This window comes from Falco cherrug, chromosome Z, assembly GCF_023634085.1.
Source record: "Falco cherrug isolate bFalChe1 chromosome Z, bFalChe1.pri, whole genome shotgun sequence".
Lineage (NCBI taxonomy): Eukaryota > Metazoa > Chordata > Aves > Falconiformes > Falconidae > Falco > Falco cherrug.
In genome coordinates this window covers 49,263,673-49,285,544 of record NC_073720.1, presented here as the reverse complement: position 1 = coordinate 49,285,544, position 21,872 = coordinate 49,263,673, and the positions used below count along the sequence as shown (strand labels likewise).

At 38.1% G+C, this 21,872-nt stretch overlaps 1 protein-coding gene across 1 annotated transcript in view; it reads left to right on the top strand.

Annotated features, from left to right (window-relative positions):
• Positions 1–21,872, top strand: part of ROR2 (receptor tyrosine kinase like orphan receptor 2) — a 154,380-nt gene that overhangs the window by 35,459 nt on the left and 97,049 nt on the right. The window lies entirely within an intron of this gene.

Below are 21,872 nucleotides of genomic sequence, written 5' to 3'. Positions count from 1 at the left end.
TTACCATGAACAAAACAGGATCTAGGTTGATACTTGGACACCAGCCTGCAGCTGGCTGTGGTTTATGGAGGAGTATGCTCTCTGCCATGGTTTTAGCCTGTAGGTCTAACTCTTGGCAGTGCAGGAGTACAATGTGGGGGAGGAGCACGTGGCAAGGTGTGTTCCCAGGGTTAGATTTGACGTTTCCATCCTCCTGGCAGTGAAAGTTTGCAGGTATGTGGGCATGACCCATGCTGTCTTGCTTGTCTTCAGGGCCAATGAACTGCCTGTGGCCTCTTCTGCTCGGTAAGATTCAATACCTGTTCAATTAGAATACATTCTGCACTCCCTATACAAGTTTCCAGTGACTTCCAAATTTTAGCCCTCAAATTTCTTTCCCTTGCTGTCTCCCCTCCATGTCTAACAACAGCTCATGCCTCTATCCCAAAGATATCTTAACTCCCTGGTCTATCGTCTTGGGATCTCTTCATGTTTTTCTCATAACTCCTGCTCACCCGTCCCTACTTTCTAGGCTACCTTGCACATAAGTCTGCTGGTACACCCTCTCACTTTGCTCCTCTGAGACCGTGTTCTCCCTCTTTTACCATTGTTTCCAGTTTTTACGAGGCAAGTCATTTGGGATATTGTCATACTCGGTTCCTTGAGAAGATGGTGGAGGTGGTGTCCTGCTACATTGGAGTGGGTGAAATACAGGCAGCCTATTCACAGCTTAACAAGAAACCGATGACTGTTTCTGTGTGATTATGGCCAGTTCTGCAGTTTAGCTGGTCAGGCTGAGTTTTGGTTCCAACAACTAAACCAAGTTAAAACTGCAGTTTCATGCCAGTTCTTGGACTTGGCAACGAGTGAGAATTCTGATTGTACTCTGAGGAGGCAGATCCTGGTGTTCATATACATCTTGCCTGTACTATGCCATCAGCTAGCCTAGCTATGAAGGTAGTAGTATCTTTATCACCTGGTATCAGTCCAAACCTCTTAATCTTTTCAGCTTATTTGACAAATTGAGATGCTATTCTACAGAGTTTCTGAAATAAATAGTATATGACAAAATGTTTTTCTCTAGGAGTAGCTGTGCCTGTGTCTGTGCTATTGGAGAAGTCAAAATAATTATATAACTTGAATAGTTACATTCTAGGCAAAGCATGTTAATCAAAATAAATACAATTGTGGGTTTCTTTAATTTTTTTTCTTTAGTTTTTTCTGGTGATACCAGTGCCAGTTTGAGGAACAAACAATTTTTCACTTGTCAGTGTTTTAGTGGTGCATTATCCAGAGCAGTAATTGAGAGGTCACATGTCTCACTTTTTGCCTCTAAAGTTAACCCCTTTATTATGTTCGCTTGAACAGGATTTATGCCTGATTAAGTTACTGTCTTTTATCATAATTAAAGAAAAATGTTGCGGAGGGAGAACTAAAAACTCTGTTCAATGGAAAACAGATTGTTGTGCCTGTAATGAAACAAAAGGGTCCCTGTCACGCACAGTGCCTTTTTTCTCCCCATCAGAATAATCAGCGGTCAGAAAGATTTATCTGCTGTGAGAATGATTCAACTGTCCAGAGCTAAGGGTGTGAGGGGGGAGGAAACATATTTAAGCTTTTCGGAAAGGAAGCAACATGCTTCAGAGTTTGCCTGAGATCACAGGAATGGCAGCTCTAGCAACAGTGCTTATGACCTGTGTTTGTAAACTATCTCGCCTGTTTGCAGTTCATGCCAAAAATGGATTAGTAGATTTTAACAACATCTCTCTTCAGTACTGTAGGTGAATTACTGTATACAGTGTGCCATTGATTTATTAAGGGTTTCTCCTTGTGGTGCCTTAGAGTCTCATTTTAAATGGCATAACATGCTTGCAAAGTCTTTTTTTTTTTTTTTTTTTTTACATGTCTACTTCTGGCAGAGAAAACTTCACTGTTGCTATCAGCTTTCACCTATTTGAAATTACTTTCAGGCAGTAACACACCAGATAGAAATTTATAAGAGAACATTAAAAAGTAAAAAGAAAATGTAAGCCAATCACTGTTGGATTCAGTCTTTCTGGCAAAACAGTATATTCACTTTTACTCTGACAAACTGTAATAGAACTTTTGTGGTTGATCATAATTTTTTACGGTAACTTAAAAAGATCTCGTGTTGTGCTGTTCTTTAAAGTTTGAAATAAGTATCTAGTTATACCCCAGAAAAACAGTTTCCAAGTATCAAGTCAGAGAAGGTCTGAATGAATTACCGATTCTGAAGTCTATTTGTATGCAGATTTGGCTGCATTCTTTGTACATATAGTACATGGAAATATAAACAAAATTAAATATATCTGATATACATTTTCTCTCTTTATGTATATTTACGTCCAGTGTTAGAGACAGCATTCTGGCTCAGGCCACAGTGCATTGGTTGTTCGTATCAGGGCTTTATCTTCTAATGCTGTGATGGCAACTGCACAATGTTTCTCCACATAATATTAGCTAATTTATCATCAGAGATTACAGATTGAGTGCAAGAGCATATTGTAAACATTACTTTTAAATTACTTTAAGAAATTGTAAGCTGTGTTTCTAGTCATGAATATGCCAGTCTGGATTGTGATGTAAGCTTTAATTTTCAGGTGTTTGAAGTACTACAAGTCAACTGTGACAACAGAGTACAAAGGGGAACAATCGAAGGAAAGTACAACTTCGTACTCTGTCATAGATGTTTGGTACACCTGTAACAGTGGGCCATTGCAGTTCATAATTCATGACCAGATAAGAAAAGTTTGTCCAAAAAGCATGGGTGAGACACATTATATAGTATTTTCTCAACATTTCTGAAGTTTTGTCTTCAGCTTCAGAGGAAAGGCTCTTGATACATCTGGCCTTTTCTTCAGGTAACAACAGTAGCAGATTATTAGTATTTTAAATTGTTCCTGGGAAATTATATGGCTGAGTCTTGTTTGGAGGAAATGGACGGATCTCATTGTACATGCAACAATTTAACTTCTGCCATCTCATCTCTCAGTAATCTAACATCAGAGATGCTCAAGGGAGAGACAACCAATTCTTCTGACCATGGAAGGGGGCAGACTCACCTTCTTATCTTTCATGTGTTAGGCAAGCTCTAAACTGTGTCATTGCCTAGGCAGAGATCTCTGTGTTTAGCCATCTGGTTAGCTAGAGAAAAAAAAGGTGCAACATTGACAACTGCTAGCATACTAGACTGGGAAAAATCTGCTGGCTAATAATAATTTTAAAAAGTGATATATTTTATTTAGTGTTTCTTCTTGTTCTCACTCATATAGAAATGTTATCAGGGCAGGAAAATGACACTTGGAAAAAAGCAAATTTTTTTTTCAGTTGGCCGAGTTTGTTTGGTATTTATGCTGATTGCCAAAAAAATGTTGCACACAAGTTTCCAAGCCATCAACTTGAAATAGTATAAAATGTAGAAATCTCATAGGTGTGGATACATATTTTTTTTTAATTGTATATGGCAACTAGGGAGGTGGAAATTTTCTTCATTAAACACAGTGTTTATTATATATTTCACATAAGAAAGAATTTATGTATCTGCACCATAAAGTCTATCTGCAGCCACCTTCTGCCAGGGAAGTTCAGGGAACTTAAAAAAATTCTGTTTTGTCAGCAAGTTTAGCATTTATTCCTAGTGAAATCGGTTTGAGCAAACCTGTCTAGCTTTGTACAGTGTCCTGCAAGCAATCTAATCACGTCAGTGGCTCCAGTTGAGCTATGAAATATGAGACTTACACAGGTGAGCGTCAGTGAAGAAATGGATGGAGATGGTGATGTTTCAGCTGAAACATAGACAATTATAGCAATTGCATGCTAAACTTGTAATTTTGTCATCCATGAGAGCTGATTTTATCTTCCTCCCTTATGGTTCATCTTTCACCTGGTTTACTGACAAGGCAGCAATGTAATCTCTGCCATGCTGATGGAGATGATAGATTTCCTGAAGTGTCGCATATAGCAGACTTTTGCTCATCTTTATTCTTGATTTTTATCAGGAGGGTGTACCTCAGCTTGACAATGGGCTTCCAAGTCAGATTTGCAGAACTGGAAAGTAAACTGAGCACACTGCTTTGGAAATCATTGAGGCAATAACCCAGGAATGCTGTGATGTTTCTTACAAAACTGCTCAGAGTGGAACCATAATTAGTACAAAAATGGAAAGACTTAAGCAAACCTGTTCTTAAGTTCAAACTTTTTTTTTTTTATAAGTTGGTCCATCGATATGTTGTTGTTCTTGTTAGTTTGGTGTTTCAAAATTTATGGATCAGAAGTGTCATTAGATTTTTGTAAGAGTTCTAGTATTAAAGAATACTTTTCTTTTTTTTTTCCCTCCCAGCATGCACACAATTTTAATATTCATACTGAAGTATTAATGGAGAGTGACAGATGATAAATCAACATTAGTTCCCAGTTTGACTGAAAGATTCTATGATGCAGAAACCTTTTTCTTAAAGCTCATCTGTTCTGCATTTAACAGGGAGTTTATGTACTATTGTGAGATTTTAGCTTAGGAGTTGCAATGGAAATACGTATGCTTCCCTTCTTATGAATTAATTGAAAAGCAGGTTTCCATTGACATCAAAGGAGCTCTGAAATGTAGAGGTCTACTCTGGTCATATTGGGATATAACTGGTAGTAGTTTTCCGGCAATGAAAGATAATATCCTGCTGGTGATGTTTGTCTTTACATGTTTGAATTAAGGGTTCAGAGTTTCTTTTTGAACGTGTTTTCTCAGTCACTGTCATGATCAGATACAATAAAATAAGTCAAGTTAAGGAGTAAAAAACCTCGTATGGCTTATCTTTGGCTCATCTGTGTGTTTAAACACAGAAATGTCCTAAAAAAAAGAAAAAGAAGAAGAAAGAGGGAGCTTGGTTCTGTTCTGCGGTGGGCAGGAAGGTAACTGGCTTCTTTCCCCTACAGTTCAGGATTAATTGACATGGAAATTATTACAAAATTGGTAATTGGAAATCCCATTTGGACTTTGCATAACATGCAAGAAAAAAATTTCTATCCTATTAAACATTTTTGCCAGAGGTGAATGAGTTTCTGGAAGCAAGTGGATAGGAAAATAAGTCTTACTCCCTCTTTTCCTCCTCCCCTGTCTCTTGTTCACTGGCTCCTGTTCCCGAGCAGACTGATTCCCTTGTAAACAAAGGGGGGAAAGTTGTCTCCATCCCCTAGATGTTCTGGTAGAGTCTTTGGGATGTGCTTGTTCTCCCATGGGCTGTGGGATTCCCCAGTTCAGCATAAACCCAGTTCACCACCTGGAGTGGAAAACCTGCCCGACATCTTCATTTCTCTGACTTTTTGCTGCAGAGAGGAGAGTCACTTCTTGTGAGACATAGGTGGCTTCAGCCCCTCCCCATCTTGGAGGCGCAACAGAAGCCAAGGCAAGACAAGCCTGAGTGGTAGTGGTGAGGCACAGCTTCAGTGGTGACGGTGTGCAGCAGAGCTGCTGCCCAACAACAGCAGTAATGTGGTTGTACACTGTTCTGGGATTAGGAAGAGTTTGGCTGAAGAATGTGGGGTTTTAAAGTTGGATTTCTTGTTTATGTTCTTATATTGGCATTATAACTACTGCAGTGGAAATGCTTAGTAACCTTTTTAATCTTCACAACACCAGAAGATGAGAAAGCTAAAAACGTATGGGTAGTGAATGTAGAGACAACTTTTAAAAAAAAGCCCAACTTGTTCTGCTTTTTTGCAATGTATAACTGGTCTGTAGAGTTAACTTCTTTACCAAGAAGAGGATTACGCTAACACACTGTCTAGCAGGGACTGTCTGGTTTGGAACTGGAACTGCATAAGGCTATCAGCTATAAGCAGACAAAATGACCAGATAAGTAACGGATTAATCTTGGGGGAGGGAAGAGAGTGTGTCATCATTTCAGGGTTACCCACACTGCAGAAAGTAATTATTCCAATGTTTATTAAGTACTCATGGCAGTGAGATTGTTACCCATTTTGACAAATTACGTGGGGAGGAAATTTGGGCTAACAGCCAGTAATCTGAAACAAAGCAAAACATAATGATTATTTCCATGTAACACCCCATCCCACACACACACGCACACACATGCACACATGCACAGTCACACCCATCCCCCAGTGAACAGTATAAATTTCCTTCTGAACTTTTTCTTCGTGATAAATGAGTTCTGTACTGAAATTCTCCTACTGGAATTAAATTTGAAGTGGATGAAGGGTGGGTAGCTCATCATATGAAAATAATAAAAAAGGTTTGGGAGGAAAAGGAGTTTCCTGTCTTCAGATTCATGCAGTTTGTGTTTCAATCTGTGTTTCTCAGAAATAGATATGCTTCCATGAAGTACTTTCAAATTGACATCTATGCCCTCTTTAGAAACTTCAGTTGTTTCCAAAGAAAACTATTGGAAAACATTACAAAATGTGTGTCAGCAACTGAGGGAAAGAAATTGTATAAATAATAGTGAATGGTAGGGGGTCAGGTCACATCCTCCCCATTCCGGCTGTCCAGCAGACAGTTGTGGAATATGCTATCATGTAGCTAGACTACCCAACGACCTATTAGATGTACAGAAAGCATGCTGTGGGAGCATACTGTGTGGATTTCTTTATGGTTGCACCACTTAGAAGAAGCTTCCTAAGGTTAAGTAGCAGCACAGCAGATTTTTAATGAAGGTTTAGATGAGTTTAATAATTCTATTGGAAATCACCTGAAGCTAGTTTCAGTGCAGAAACACTGAAATGAACTGATTTATCTTCTGGGGCTTTTTTATGATTTTCTTTGGGGTTTTTTTGGGGTTTTTTTTGGCAATTGATGATGTATTTTGGTCTTAGTATGGAAAATACCAAAATATTAAACTACATCATGGAGGAATCTGATCTACAAAACACATAGTTTTGATAGAACAATACTGGAGAAAGATCACTTCTGATAACAGGATGATAGGACAGAATTGAAACAGACTCAGGTGTAACATTTTTTTGACGATAGTGCCTGTGTAATGACAAATTTATTTTTTTAATGTGTGTCAAAAAAATGACCACAAAATTTTTGCTATAGTTGAAGTTAATTTTTTCAGGTTATTTAATGGTTTTTTTGTGAGGGAACCAAAACATCCGAGGTTATTAATGTAGGTGCAGGTTAAGTATCTTTAGATGTTAATGTTTGTTTATTTAATTATATAAGTTGTTTAATGTTGCAAATTTATAACCACTTATTTAGAAGAAACACGTACTATTATATTTCTGTTTCACTACTGTTAGTTGCATTATCTTGGTCAATCATTTGTGTTTGTTAGAGGAAAAATTCTTCTGCAAAGTATTAGAGACACTAATATTCGACTCTTTTCTGTTAAGAGATTTAGTGGTGTTTTCACTTTTCTCTAGTTTATGTAAGCCTGAAGTTTAAGACTGAATACTTTTTCTGAAAGTTGGCTCATGCGCTTAAACCTGGTCTGCAATATATCCACCCATCGTTAAAAGATTTCCAGCTTCACCTCTTTTCCCCATGTGAAGGTGAATGGAAAAAACTAAGTTCAGGAATTAACACGCCCTCTTCCCTCCTCTGCCTCTCCCAGATTAAATTAGCCTCTGGACTGTGATCAGAATTCACTTTCATCTCCGGCCAGCATGACTTCAGGCCTAATCTAGGCTCAGTGGGTGTCTAGGAGTGACAATTGCGTATTAGTTTTGCTCTTGGTATTGCTTATTGGAAAATGGTTTTGCTTATTGGAAAAGACACCGCTGGACAGCACCTCTTTAACAGCTATTAAAGACAAATTCAAGCATGTTAAACCAGGAGGGGCTTTAGAAGAGGGCTGTTGGCTTCAAACATTAAAAAGATGAGTTGCAGGTTCTTCTTACTTGTTCTGTTGTTTTAAAGTGCTTCATGTCTGCTTAGGCCAGACAAATAAGATCTTACTCGTTGCTTTGCTTGTGTCCTTCGAATGAAGGCTTCATGTATACGAGTGTTTCCTCCAGGAACTGGGGAATTGTACCTCAGACCTGCCAGTACTGTGGGTCCCTCAAATTAGCCATAGTACACCCTTACTCTGTCCATTATCTTCATTTTGTCTTTTTCTTTGCCCATGAGGTGTCTACTTTGTGTCCAGCAAGTCTTCCACCTCTTCCACCAATTCCCAGCCAAATGTTGGTAGCTATTTCATTTCTATCAAGCTTGTATCTGGGAAGAGGAGGTTGGTATAATGACTATCTAGGGATTTTCTAGGAAGGACCTTTAAATATATTAGAAATTAAACACCTTCTTTTAAAATGAGGGGGAAAAAAAATAGAAAAGAAAAAAGAAAAGCCCAGTTCCTTGCAGATATTTCAGTTGTAGGACAAAACCCACAATGAAATACATAAAAGTTGAGGGAAAAAAAATAAAGTTTAAAATAAAAGGTGGTGTTGTTCAAGCTCATGTTCTAAAGCAGGCTATATGTACTTCAAACCAGTTCTGACAGATGTTTATCTTGCTCCTTAAATCTCCAGTGAATATATTGTGTTTCCTTTGCTTACCCATCCTCAAAATAAGATACGCTCTCCTGGTTTCCAACCCAAAGACTCTGGGCTACAAATTAGGCTAATTTCTCCTCCTTCATCTTGTAGTAGAAATTAAAATGGATGCTCTCTGTCCTTTTTATAACAATCTTTTATACATTGGACAAATGCTTACCTATGTCTTTTTATGCGTAATCCTGGTTATGCAATTTTTCTTTATGACTCATGTTTCCTGTTGCTTTTGGAGCTGTCTGTTGATTATAGTTTTTTCAGTGGTGCCCAAAGTTAGACAAGGACCTTACCACTTCATCAGCAAAATAATTATTTCCAGTTCTCATCAAGATCTAGTAGACCAAAATAATCCTCCCTGGCATCTCAGTATGATAGCTCTAGTACGATTTCTTTAGATTTTAAGCCTTAAGGATCTGTGGTCTACTTTTTTATTGCCTGCAGCATCCAGAAGTTTTTCTGCATTATTACAACCTGAGTAGTTTTTCCGTATTTTTTATTGCTGCAGTTTTTAAATGTTACTAAATTTTGCATATGTCAGATGCTTTTGAAGTTCATCTTTTTTGATGTTAGGCCCTTCCTCCTGTTTGTAAACGTCATTTTTTGTCAACAGACTCTGAACCTGTTCCTCAGGATGCTTATGATGCCTCCTGCATGGGAGTTGCTCACAGGTTTGATACTCAGACTCTAGTCTACCATTCAGGTTACTAATTAAATTTTATAGAGTAAAATTCAATACGGTAAATCTGTGAAATCCTACTGGAGCTTCTGTTCCGATTTAACAGTGGATAATTACTCTGCGGGCAGGCAGTTTTTCAATGGTGAGTCCACCTAACCAATCTTTTTGCCTATGTCCCAGTTCTCTATTTTGAAGAGGTCAGAAGCAAGCTAGTCGAGATAAACTGCATGACTGCCATTCAGACATGCCTCCCCAGTTCTGACAGTTGCACAACCATGCAAACATACCAGCTGCTGGTAATCTAACCTTGTATGCCCACATGTGGTCCTACCTTTGGATGACATACCCATCATACGAGGTGAGAACTTGGAGACACTGCCTATATCTGATGGGCCCTTGAGAAAGAGCCTGCTGGGAGGAATTTTGTGGGACAGAGGATGACAGATCAGTCCCTGATGATGTCCTGAACAATAACTCGATTTATATAACATTTGCCCATTCTACCTCTATTCAAGCGTATGATCATACTCCTTTATTAAAAAACACAAGTCACAACTAATCAGTTTTTAAAAACATGTTTCAGGAAACAACTTCTACCTCTTTCTTCTTTTGTTTGTTTTCATTCCCAGTTAAGTATGAACCTTACTTTTGATATTTTCTTTAGCAAGACAGCTTATAGAGAACATATTTTTGCTATCTTATGTATCCATGCTGCTGACTATAACTCATTGCATGCTTTAACCTTTCTGATTTTACCCATATGTGTTTCTGTAATTCCTCTGTACTATGAAAAATCATACATCACATGTTCCTATTTCTAAATTTATTGTAAAAATTCCTTTTATATTTTGTAATTATAAAGAAGCTCTTACCCAGCTGCCTTGGTTCCTTTGCTGTGCTTCTTGTTTCTTCTGTTTGAAGACAAATTCTCTCTTTAACTTCTTTTACTCAAGATTTTAATCCCCAGGCACTCTGCTTACCGGTATCCTGTTTGTTATTGTATCCCTTTCTGAATACAACATACCTTACTGTATCAGAGTGGGTTTTTTTTTTTTATTTGTCAATGTTGTTTCTTTTTTTCCACAGAATAAAGAATTTGTCATTTTGTGACTGCTAGTTTGGCTTCTGTTTCTTGACTCATCTCTCCTTTGCTTAGAGTTAAATATAAATCAACCTCACCTAAGAAATCATCTCAAAAAACTTGTTGGACTGACTTGTATATTCTTTTTTGTCTTTTCTCCTCTTCAGCCATGGATTCTTGGTGAAGTCCTCATTACTATCAACTCTTTTAGTCTGGATGCCTCTGCTAGTTACTTAAGGGAAAAATGTCATGCATTTCTCCCTCTGATTGAGTGATCTATAGCAGCTCTGCAACAAGACATGATTGTCCTGGCTCTTTTAACATTTTATATTTTCTCAGAGATATTTTAAAGTCTGCTTCTCAACTCTTCCTGAGCTTCAGAGCAAGTGTATGCATTCTTAATTTACAGTGTAAGACCTTCTCTCTTTTTTTCACCCTACATTTAATCAGCAGGTTCTTTGCACCCCTCCACACCAATTCCAGCCCTCTGATTTATCCCCAGTCTTTGTGAGGTGGATTCAGTGGTAATTTTGGTTGATTCTGAAGACTTGAAAGTTCTTCCTGTTGATTCTGACATTTCTGTATATACATCTCAGATGTTTGGCCTGTTGCCCTATTATTGTCCCTGTTGTCTCTCCTATGACCCTCATAAATTTTTTTGACTGAAAAATCTAGTTATTTTCGACACTCAGCTAGGGGGTCTTCAAGGGAACCCCATTCCATGAAGTTGCTGGATGCTGTCTGCCAGAACTTAGGCCTCCTTAAAGCATGTCCCACTGATTGTTCAGTAGTAGAGGTGTGCAGTATTATTAGTTTTGAAACTACCAGCTACAAATCTAGAGTGAACTCCAGTAAATTTTTCTTAATGCTGTCTTAGTTTCCTGCAACACAATTATGGTTAAAGAATACAACAGCAGTTTAGTGTGAGTCAGCATGGAAACAAAAGCTAAAGCAGGTTTAATAGTAATTGATTTCAGTGGTTATTGGCTTTTGAATATCTGCTGTGGTTCAGATGGAATGATTTGTGTTCTGTGACAAGTTTTCAATAACCATATTCTGATTAACTGTTTTCTGGCATATGATTTTAAATGTTCCCATGAAATGCATATGGTGACCTGCCAACCAAGGAGAATCAGCAAAGCTGGAACAGAGTAGGTAGGGCTCAGTGGGTGTCCTAGCTTCCCTTCCAGGCAGAAGACAGAACATTTCCAGGGGATAAGCAGTAATTTGCCTACTGTTTTCTGCTGACTCAAAGTCCTTTTGTGGCTTGTTTGTTACACAACACTGAAAAGCAAAATTGATTTATTTTTTTTCCTGCTCTTTTTTTCTCTCCCCTGATGTACTCTTTGGAGGGAGGTTGTTTGGCAGCACAAGTTAAAGGTCTGATATGTATGCAAGTAGGGATGGGTGGAAGAATGGAAGCAAACAAGGGAAGTGGTAGAAATACAAATGTCTAACTACACAAAAATAATACTTCTGCCAAAGGGCATTTTTATCCATTCTGCTTGTAATAGCAGACTTTAAGTATTACTCATGGGGATGGGTCTGTATGGAACCTGGAAGTGATTACTTAAATGGGAACATAAAAGGACTATTTGTGCTTTTTTTTAAAGAGAAAGAAATGGAAACTTTGAAATATTTATAGCAGCTTATGCCAAGTAGGCTTGTCATCAACTTAAACTTTTTTTTCCCTTTCTTTTTCTTTATAAACTGGAGAAGATTTATGAAAATAAGGATTTAAGGATAAATCTCTATATGGAATAGCTGTGTGAACATAGTCATCTCTGTTGCCTGTATATTCCTTCATGATAAATGTAAGTTTTATGATTTTTCCTCTTGATTTTGGATAGTGGCAGTTATTTTTTCACATTACTTATTTGCCCCTTACTTCATTTTCATGTGAGTGATTCTGGCTTTGTGTCAGGTTGCATAGGCATACATCTTCATAGCTACCAATGTCTGCTATGTAGCTACAGGATGTCTGTCTTGATTTTCAAGCCTGTGAGGTTTATCAGCATTTGGTTGTATATGTTTTCCCTGTTCTCATTAAACTTTCATGAGGATCATGCATACCTGGGTTTCTATGCTCAGAAATACCTTTTAAAATATGACTGTAGGTGCCTTCTCTCAAAAACCATCCTGTACCATTTTGGGACAAATCCTGGGATGCAAGAGTCCACAATTGTATCTGCTGGCAGGCCTTGTACAGCAATCAGTGATACAATATTTTTCTTTTCTGTTCTTTACATCTCTAATGAAAATTTGCCCCATTTCTCTCCCTTGATCTCCAAATTGGATCATTTTACTTCTTTTTAAGGCAGTTTTATGAGCAGTTTAAGGGACTTCACAAAGAGGAAATTAATGCAGAGTAATATAAACAATGTAACGAGAAAAATAAAAATGTGAATGTGAAGCTCTATTAAATGCACATAGCTGCAACGTGAAGTTGTGGGGTGGATTGAGGCCTCAGTTTACAGAAAAAGTTCTTGGCTCTTGCAGCACAATATGGAAAGCTTGCTGTAAATACGCTATGCTTGTGGTTCCTTGCTCAACCAGTGGCACCAGGAGTTGGTCCAAAGGCGGGGGGCGGGGGGGAGATTTATTTCCTTTTCCCCCCCTAAAATTTATTTGATATTTTATTATGTTAACGTTTTAAGTGCTGTTGTTCCATATTTGAATCATTATGGGCTTTGAGGTATACCTTGTTCTTGTGAAGTATGGATATCATCAGGATCCTGTGCAGTGTGTGTTTTCTGTATCTGTATTTTAATGTATTTTTTGACCCTCTGCCCAGGGTTTAGTTATTAAGTTTTTCTCTCTGCTGAGAGACAAGTTAATCTAGTTTTCACTTCAGAGCACACAAAGAGACCTCACCATCCCTCAAGTTTTAGTGAAGTGCTGTTGTAGAGCATGTAGCAAAGGCAGCAATATGTTGTTCTTTTATCCACCTCTTTTGTTTGAGAACATGACATTTGTGACTATTTCATCTGACAAAAAAACCTTGCAGGTATGGCTTCTGTAATTATAGTATCAAAATGGCATTGACCACATATCCACTTGGTTTATTTTCATTTTTCTGCCTGAAAGATATTCTATGTGTCCACATTTCACTTTTTAAAGAAACATATGAAGTAGTATGTTTCATTCCATCTGGCAGTAGAAGTGTGGAACCAGCTGCCAAGGGGTAATGGGGATGTTGGTTACCAAAATGTAGTTTCAAGGGTACTCAAGGAGGTGGATCCTTGGTTTGACACAGCCTGACCTTTCCTATTAAAATGTACTGAGCAGCAGTGCCTCTGTGGTGATAATTGCATGGATTTCAGGTGGGTTCAGCCTTAAGTCTTAGTTGTAGTCCCCAGGACAAGAATTTGTAGTTTGTCTTTGTGACTGAAAAGTATCTAACATTTCAGGTTCTTCCACAACAAAGATAAAGTGTGTCGGGAGCTGCATGGTGTGTACCAGAGTGATGAGAAAAAGAGAGAATTCTTCTTAGCAATGTCTGGATGTAAAATTTGATGGAATAAGTGCTTTCAGAAAGGCAGTAGTTTATGTTGTCGTTTAAAAATTTATGTCTTACATGTCTAACTTGACCCTTAATTTCACTCTCTGCTGAAAACGATTCTGTGGGTATGCAGTTACTACCTGCCTTCCATGTGAAGAAGCTGCAGCTTTATCTGGTGGTATTCTTTTTGTAGTGGTAAATCTGTTACTCTTCATTGTAAATTACTGCTTTGTTAACACTGATCATAAATGTTCATCACAGGCTGAGGGAGAAGAGCATTCTGGCAAGAAGAAAGAGTGGTTCTTTGTATTCCTAATTTACCGCTTTTTTCCCCTCAGACTTGGGGACCACCTTACAAACAGTGTTTGTCTAGGGAAACATTACATTTTTGAAAGGGAGAAGTGATGCTTATTTGCCCTTTCCTTGTTTATTACTGATTAAGAAGGTTAGGAATGCTCTCACCTTCTTATCAGTCTGTCTTTCTTTTTTTTTCCCCACCAAAACTGCATTATGGCCGTTTCATTGCTTTGTCAATGCATTGTCATTGCATTGACATTGCATTGTCAAACAAACCCTTGTGAATGTTGAGTGCCAGTTAAGGAAAATAACCTTTGAGCCTTTGCTTGAAGTCAGGATATCAGATCCATGATCCTCAATATAAGACAAAATGCAATATGTGGGCAGTATTTACTTTGCATTACTTGCCACTGCTCAGTATTGAGAAAATCAGGCCACCGGAGGAGAAGACTGGCTAGTTATTATCTCCTGTGTCTCGACAGGACATGTATAAAAGAGTGTCTCATTCCTGTGTCTGTATTAGAAAGCTGTTGGAGCTTGCATAGTGTGGAAGTTTCATAGCATGGTTTCTGTCAGAGTAGATCTTTTTACACCTGGGTCTTCTTGAGTTACTGCTATGAAGTAACCCAAGCTGAAATGGCTACAAGTCTTCTGTGGTAAACATCCTGTCCTTGTCCTTACCGCTTAACACGAACTGCCTGACAACTGAAAACATTTAGGGGATAAAGTAACATAGGGTAGATTTTCAACATTGTCATTCTTCTCAATGATTCCTTGCTCTTTTTGGTTAAGATATATATGTATATTTTGATAGCTTCCAAAGTGATCCAAGTAGAGGTGGCTGCTGAGGGTTACAGCATAATTCCTATGTTTACCTCTTGCACCATGGTGAGGGTCTTACAGCCATATTTTTAGAAAAATGCATCTCCAATTTCGGATGCTCTGGTTTTCTTCCCCTTGAAAAATACTCACCCTGGGAGCAGGGCTGCCTTCAATGTTGTCTTTCTTTCCTAAGTGCACAGATAACCTCTTTAGCTAAAAGTCTGACTTCCATATTCTTGTTTCCCTTCTGTGCTAAAATATTGCAGTTTCTTCCTGAACAGAGAAGGCTTTGGATGTGTGATTTTTGTCAATATATGTTTAAATCCTAGAAATGAGGTTTAATTGTAGCATCAAGTGAATTAAAATCCAGATGTTTCTTTTACTGTATTCTAAAGAGAATACTTATGAAAGTTTCAGCTTTGTGTATCTTATGGTAAGGTCTCAGTTACATGATAGGTGGCAGTCTTAATAAATTCAGGTAAAAAGGCGCAACGTAACAGCTTCTCAGAAGACAGTTCTCCCTTGAATATGGTAATATAAAATGCTGAGTTATAAAATTACATTGGTGCTAGAAAATGTAAAGGATCCCCTTTATGAATAAATCCAAGGCTAATGCAGGACACTAAACTAGAGACACCTGGTCTGTGAAGTCTCTCAAAGAAATTTGCTTCTCACAGTTTCCTTGTGAAATGAAACAAATCAATGTCAATGGATAGTCTGTGAATACTCAGCCTGTATACTCATTGCTCCTCCAAATGCATACTTAATTCTCCAGATTGTATCAAAATAAAAGTCACAGAATTCACAGCAAACTCTACATTAACTTTAAGTTAGTATTAAATTCTGTCAAAAGTGCTTGTATGAAAATGGCCTTCTGCATTGAAAATATGTATTCTGTTACATACTATGTTACATATGCTTGGATTATGTTGAATGCATCTACATGCATACATACATATGCTCATCATACATGCCCCTGCACTCTTACCTATGGACACCAATCAGCGCAAAGAAATACCGCTCATACTTCACCACCTGCACACACATCTTTACACCTCCCTATGATGCTCCTCACCTATACAGACACATATTTACTATGTACTGCACTGCACACCCCTAGTCAGACACAGAAACACAGACCTCTGCACACACTCCCTACATACTCCAGACACATGCATCTACACATACTCCTGTGCATACATGCACAGCTGTACACAAACCCCATCGCACACTCATACAAACCTGCACATACTTTCAAACATATATACCTCTCACACATGCACCTATACATCTTTCCACACATGCATGCACCTGCACACAGTTCAACGTGCACCCCTATACCTGTGTGCCCCTATACTTACACATCCTTGCACACACATCTGCAAGTGACCACTCATTTCTACCCCTGTGCACATACCCTGCTATGTACACACCTGCCCTACATGCACACCAACACCCATTCAGAAACACAAACACCGAAACACATGTGCACCCCACCATACATGCATGTGTGCGCACACATGCATGTACACACAAATATCTACCAGCTCTGTAAGTTAGGCCTGGTTTTAAATCTAAGAATAGGCTTTACAATTCATGTGCCATTGAGGATGGTGTATTATGCTACAACTACATCTGAATAACCACACTGCCTTTAAAATTTGATCCAGCTTTTATTTATTTGATATATTTTTAATATTTATATTTAAAAATTTTAGATTTTAGTATTTTATATTTGAAATGTTTATAATTTATATATTTTTAATTATTTTATTTCCAGGTAGTCAATAAATGTTTGGTGGGCATTAAGGAGAGAAATCCATCTTCTGGCTTGGCTTTTGGGGATAGCTTGAGCTCAAAACAGGAGTTTTTATGTTTTTCACCAGTGTGAGTGGACAAGGCTGTGATTACATGCCTGCAAAGTGCAACCTCACATGATGCCATACAGAAACATGCCAGGCAGCCCTGATGGCTGTGGGCAGTGGAAATCTTCCAGCTGCTTTCCCCCACCACCAGCATGAGCAGTGCTGTGCCGGCTTGTGTGATTTTTATCCACATTACTGCTCTGTGTTGTTTCACAGGCATGTCTTTGATCAACCTAAGAACTAAACCATTGAATTAAAATGTCCCCCGAGCTGTGGGGAAAATCACAGGCATTTTCCTGTTAAGTTTTAGAATAGAGACATACTTAAATCCTTGCTGACAGACTGCAATCAAGAGCGTTCATCACCATACAAAAAGATTCGGACAACAGTTTCACAATTTACATTGAAAAACCCCCAGACTACAGTGAAATTAACTGTGTTAGCCAAGGGGATTCCACTGTAAAATTTTACCAGTTACAGTGAAATAACTTAATTTTTCTTGTGCTACAGAAAGATGTATTTTGCCTTTCCAGAGGTCTGTGCAATCTAATGTTTATGAAATGTTTATATCTTGAATGCAAGTCCAGAAATGTTTCCTGCTCCTTCGCAGGTGCAAATGAAGAGTGGAGAGCAGTGATTCTTACCTTTTCTTGCATTCTTTGCAAGCTAGGTAGAAGAATGAGTCCCTGTATCCTGAAGATCCTGAATGCTGTTTCTTCATTCTCCTGGTGTAGTGCAGCAACTTCCTATAGAGAAAGGGCAATCAATGTTTCTTCAGTTCTTTTTGGTGATTTACAGATTATAATTGCCTCTCAAAGGAGAGAAGACCGTAACTCACTGTAGGCTGTGCATCAAATGTGGTCTATTACTGTGGCAGGAGCCTCTTATTCCTGCTGTACAGCTCTGCACCATTACTGAACCTGTGCAAAACCTGGGAGTCACAGACTGATGACAAGCAAATGACAGAAATGTGGTAGCAGCTTCTATCTTAGGTTTAGATACTGTGTTTGCCAACTTCAGTTAGTAAGAAGACGTAAAATGAAGAGGTGCTTTAAAAATATCCAAGGTTTGCTCACATAATGAGCATGCATGGGAGGAGGATGAAAGGGATTTCTATTAAGAATTCTACTTCTTTCTTCAACCAAAAAGCTGTTTTTTAAGAAATGGATTTAATTCAAAAGGCAACCCTTCTTGAATACTTTCTGCTTTGTTATGGGTGGCTTGACACTTTTACCAGAGATGCAGTTACTTCATTCTGGATTGCTTGTGTTTTTAATCTTCAGTGGTACAGGTGGTAATTTTCAATATGCAGTTAAATTTAGTGGCTGTTGTTACAGTGTGCATAAACGATCGTTTTGTGTGCGTTCTTTCTCTTTTACTGTTGTTTTCTTACTACTAGCTTCTGAACACCTTTATGGTATAAGGATGTACACATGAACGTAACTAGCAGTGCAAAAAAATTACTGCAAGAATTTGCATCCCAGTCCTGCAAAGGATTGCTTTTATTAGCTTTGAACAATGAAGAGATACTGCAGGAGAAAGACCTCATTATGGATTATGCACTAGAAGTTATAATAAGCTATTTATAGTAAGTCAAGTTTTAAAAATAATTCTCTCCTTCAGTTCCTGTCATGTCATGTCACCACAATAGAAAGAAAAAAAATCTTATGAATACTTCTTTTTTTCCTGAAACTGTAGAGTGACTGAAATCTTAATCTGAGTCCCATGCTTTTATTTCAAGAAATAATTTTCTTGGTCCCAGATTATGAAGTTTTTGCAAAGAAAAAAAAAAAGTGAGATTAGGAAAGAGTAGTTGTATTCTTTTCCACTCTAGTTTGTTTGAAACTAAGAATATAGGTTTACAAGGACTTCTTGCTAAATTTTTGGCTTTGTTTTTTGGAAACCTCATTATGTATGGAATATTTGTCTCAGTAACCAGGACATACCAGTGAGCAGACATTGGGAGAAAGCTAAATAATTCAAATAAAAAAAATTTCCATATTTCAGTCTTACATTTTTCCTGTGAGATTGTGTGTCTTGAAATAGTTAAAATGTTGTTCAAAGACTTATAAATGCAGTGTTGGTCAATTTAAATTTAACATTGTTGCAAACTACCCTTGCACCAGTTCTCATTTTAAATTTTTGAAATGGTATCCCATACAAACATCAGTCTCATGGAGAGTTTTATGTTTCCTCTTCTAGGCATCAGCATGCAAAGACTTAGATTTGCCATGAAACTCTGCAGAAAGAATTCAGCTACTGTAGTACAAACAGTACTCTTGTGTAGGAAGATAAACTGCAGAGGGCTTGGTGGGATGGGAATCCTGGTCTGTTTTTGTTCTGCTCTTTTTTTACATGAAGAAGTTATCAGTTATGCTACCCAGGATTTAAGAAATCTGGTTCTATAAGAAAAGCAAAGGTCATCTTGTCTTTTCATTTCTTTATGGTGTTCATATGGTTCAGAGGCTTCATCTGTGGTTCCATCTGCTGTGAACATGTCTTGGACATCTGCCAGTCTCAAACCTTAACAGTGAGACTATGACTGGAGAGATTATTGAGAAGTACCTGAAGAGATCCATAGGCTGTATGACTTTGGCGTAAAGCCTTGCTGAAGTCAGTAGGCATGTGTCATGTATGCTAACTGGAAAACATGGAATGCATCCCTGTATCATATGCTTCCCAAATAAGCTCACTGATACAAATGCATTTCAGCTTACAAAACAGCCAGCTGGCATTGTCAACGTATTATATACCCAAAAGGTGCCCAGCATCTTTGTGTCTAACCGTAGTCCCACAGCTGAAGTTACTACGAATCATGTCAAGCGGCGTGTATGATCCTTCTGTCCTATTTCTTTGCTGCCTCCTTCCTCCTTACTGTTTTCTCTTGACTTTCCTTCTTTATGTGTAGATGCCATTATAAGGCAAATTTTTATCAAAAGGTGTGTTGAGATCTGATTATGATATAACTACATGTTCTCCTGTGACGTAGTATTAGAAGTAGTATTTAATATTTGACAAATGAGCTTATGATTTTTCTTTGTGTTAAACACTCACTCAACAATTGAGAGCAGTATAAGAACTATAAATTCATCCTGAAATGAATAAGCAGCACATGAAGCTCAAAGGACATTGGTCTTACACATTCATAACTGTCTTTCCTGGTTTGTGAATATGGCTCAAGAGTTTCAGATCCCTGGTGAAACTGGCATTTATGCTGAGATAAGCAGAATTAAATAATCCATTCTAGAAATGAAAAATACATTGATTTAAAGGATAGTCTCTTCATTTCAGAGCAATGGATATTTTTCATTTTCTAGCAGAAAAGGAATAAAAAATGTACCTTTGTTCTTTGTGAAATCTGGAATGTGTGTGTTGTATAGCAGGACTTAAGAGCTTAATCGTAGAATCATTTACGTTGGAAAAGACCCTTAAGACGGAGTCCCACTGTAAACCTAACACTGTCAAGTCCACTACTAAACCAGGTCTCTAAGCCCTACATCTACACATCTTTTAAATACCTCCAGGGATGGTGACTCAACCACTTCCCTGGGCAGCCTGTTCCAGTGCTTGAGAACCCTTTTGGTGAAGAAGTTTTTCCTTATATCCAATCTAAACATCCCCTTCTGCAACTTGAGGCCATTTTCTCTTGTCCTGTTGCCTGTTATCTGGGAGAAGAGACCGACCCCCACCTGCCCACAGCCTCCTGTCAGGCAGCTGCAGAGAGCAGTAAGGTCCCCCCTGAGCCGTCTCCTCTCCAGCCTAAACAACCCCAGTTCCCTCAGCTGCTCCTCCTAAGACTTTCTCTAGACCCTTCAGCAGCTTTGTTGCTTTTTGGACACACTCCAGCACCTCTCAAATGCACAAGCAATACCTTAGCAAATTTATTGGATGTTTTCTTCTTCCGAGCAGTTTTTTTCTGCTTTCCTTCCCGGGCTTTGAGTAACTGCTGTTAGGCTAATGTTTATGGCCTCTGTGACATAGACTGTTTATAGCAGATACTGTGCTGGTGGCTGAAATTTAGTCCTGAGCATCATCACCAGGATACTGCAGGCACCAAGCACAGATTCTTACATTGGGAATTTTTCTATACCCATTAACCAGAGAAATAATAATCTGCTTTCATAGAATGATGCACCTGAGGAAGCTGAGCATCCTTCAGCTGGGAGGAATACATGAACATAATGACTCCCATGTGCTATATAAGCATTAATACAGTGTATATATGTATATATGCTGTTAGAGGAGTTCATTTTCTTCCAGAAATTGTTGTTCCATCCACTTTTGAGAAGTCTTTTGTGTGTACAGGCAGCAAAGTCCTTATACGGATATATACTTGATATATATCAATCAGAGCTGTACAAATGGGCATGCAGTGCTTGACTGTAACAACCAGCAGGCTGTAACAATGTGTCAGAAAGAAGCTGGGATTTAAAATATGGGATGTTTATAACCACAGGTTCTTGTATGTACACTGACTTTACTGAAATTGCCTGTGACTCACTTTGAGCAGATCTGGATCAGTAATATGCACTTCTTCAACAATTAACTTAGTCACATTAATGTGAATAGCTTTTTTTTTTTTAAAAAAAATTATAAATCCTCATGTTTTCCAAGGCTCTGTTTAAATACTCTTAAAACATTTGCTTATTTTTCTGGTTAAGAAATGCACCTGTTTTCTAAATATTTCTATTTTCTGGTATTGGTATGGTCATCAGATCAGATCACTTCTGTTTCCAGAGCAGTTTCTGACATCTTTTACGGCTAACCTGCTGCCCTTTTCAACTGTCTATAATAAGACTTCATTTTACTTTCTTAAATCCTTGTAATTTCTCTTCAGAGCACTCTTTCTGTTCCCCTTCGGTTCCCCCTCTCTTCAGTTTTGGCTTTAAATCTTTCCTGGTCCTCCTCTGCATCACATTCCAGAGATCCTGCTATGTTGTCTCTTTACAAGATGTTGAATTGTAAGATTATGTAGTTACCACCTTCTCCTGAGTCCAGTAAGTGGCTTTTTAAAAAAATACATTGAATATTCTCTTTACCTTAAAACCCCTTTGTACACCAGAGATACGATTTCTTCTGCCTTTATCTGTGTCTTTAAGATGTATTATATTACCACTCTGCTGTTTT